Source organism: Ornithorhynchus anatinus, chromosome 9 (assembly GCF_004115215.2).
Source record: "Ornithorhynchus anatinus isolate Pmale09 chromosome 9, mOrnAna1.pri.v4, whole genome shotgun sequence".
Lineage (NCBI taxonomy): Eukaryota > Metazoa > Chordata > Mammalia > Monotremata > Ornithorhynchidae > Ornithorhynchus > Ornithorhynchus anatinus.
Genome location: NC_041736.1, coordinates 8,327,061 through 8,329,237, shown reverse-complemented (window position 1 = coordinate 8,329,237; position 2,177 = coordinate 8,327,061). Strand labels below are relative to the sequence as shown.

The following is a 2,177-nucleotide window of genomic DNA, read 5'->3' as shown; positions in this document are numbered from 1 at the left end:
AAATGTCTGGGGGAAAGAGAGGAGAGTTTTAGAGCAGCTGAATACCTTGCTATATCTTGTTTTCTGTGATTGAGGTCTTCATTTTTATGTTTACTGAGCATGTGCTATCTCTACCATTTAAATATCAGATTTCCACAAGCACCCTTCAGATTTCTCCTCGGGAGATCACAATCTAATGGAGGAAAGCAAGCACACATAAATCGGGGATTATTAAGAAACAGTGAAAGCGTCTAAGGGGAAAAGGAGAAGCAGGATATCTGGATAATCACACCCAACTAGTTAGTAATTGAGGATATAGCACAGATCACAAACCTCTAGGAAAATCCACCATGCTCTTTTGAGGCAATTATTCACAGTCCCTTCCTGACATGGGGGAGAAAGAGTCAATGCGGTGCAGAACTCTAAATCGAGGTTTGAAGCCCCAGAAGCAATGGCTTTCCCTCCATCTCTACTATCTCACAAAACTTGTGGTTTGGAAGGAGGGATATATTTAGGCCCCACTCAGTGTGATCGCTTTCACTCTGCATTCTGCTGGAGAGTTCAATGGGTGGCGTTGTTTAAGAAGATCAGAGAAAGTGTCTCACTGATTCACCTGTCTGAGTAGTCTAATCTCGCTGTCCGGTGATTCCATAGCCAATCCTTACTATATTTAAGGAATTACTTACATTATTTAGCCTTGGAACAGCTTGGCATATGGAGTGAAGAAGTTCAATCAATGGCATTTATTGAGCGCTTACTATTGTACTAAGTGCTTAGGAGAGTACAATACAACAGAATTAGCAGACAAGTTCCCTGCCCATATTAAGATGACATTACATTACATTTTTTTTTAGCACCTAAAGCATATGCAACAGCAATCTTAAACTACTCTTTATATAATAGTGTGGGTGACAATGAGATGGTAACGGCAGGAAAGTTAAACCTGAGGAATGTAAAAAAAAAAATGCTCATGTTTAGGGAGTTGGATAGAATGAAGTAAATAATTTTTAGTTAGTGCTGAATTTGGGGGGAGAAGTTAACTATAGTTTTTGTCTTAACGCAGTTGAGTCATTTCCAATCCATAGTGACACTATGGACACATCTCTCCCAGTATGCCCCGTTCTCCATCAGCAATCATTCTGGTAGTTTATCCGTAGAGTTTTCTTGAGAAAAATATGGAAGTGGTTTACCATTACTGCCTTCCGTGCAGTAAACTTGAGTCTCTGCCCTCGACTCTCGCCCGTGCCACTGCTGCCCAGCTTGGGTGAGTTTTGACTTGTAGCAGATTGCCTTCCACTCCCTAGCCACTGCCCAAGCTAGGAGTGGAGTGGGTAGGCTCTGCTTGACTCTCCCTCCCATAGCCGAGACTGGTAGAGTACTGGAGTACTGGAAACACTCCAGGTGCAACCCTGAGAGGAGTATCTATAGTTACCATTTTTCTATTTGGGTGAGTCCCATTGACTTCCAGATTAAAATAATGATAATTTTCCCATGGTTTTACTGATCTTTCTCTCTCTCTCTCTTTCTCTTTCTACATACACACACACACACACACACATATGCAGGACAGATAGTGCTTATCACATCTCTGACACCCACAAACCCTGCCCCATTTTGCTGGCAGGTTGCTGTGCCTAGACCTTCTACTCAAATCTCTGAAGGTTTTCTCTCTGATAATCCACCTTGGATCTGTCATCTCTGAATCTGTTTAAACTCTCTTGGAACCTTGCAACTCTCCTAACTTTTCCTTGCCAACAATTCATTATGGGTCTCTCATCCATGAATTTTCCAAATCCTTCTTGAACCTATCAGTATTTTCTGCCTCCATAACGTCCTGTGGTAAAGGATTCTCTATGTTTTTTAGCTTCTGTGTGAAGACATGTTAAGGTTCAGTGGGTACTCTCTCGTTCTGGTGTTATGGAGTTTGGCAAACAACAATTCTGTGTTTGCCTGGTCTCCACTCTTCATGCTTTTATAGACTTCAACCATGTATCCTCCCAATCTTCTTTTTTTTCCTGTATGAAGAGTCCTGATCTTTCATTCTGTCTTTTGAAGGAAACTTCTTTATCCCAGATAATTTAGAAAGTGGAGGGGGAGAGTGGGAAAGAATGGGAGAAGTAGCTCCGTCATGTCCTACCTAAGAAACAGCAAGTAGACTACATGCAGAATAATTCAAATGTGGACATATCACAGTTTTT

The 2,177-nt window shown here is 41.5% G+C and overlaps 1 pseudogene; it reads right to left on the bottom strand.

The window, feature by feature from the left end:
- Positions 1–1,253: 1,253 nt before the first annotated feature.
- Positions 1,254–1,398, bottom strand: LOC114814450 (annotated as a pseudogene).
- Between the last annotated feature and the right edge of the window lie 779 nt (positions 1,399–2,177).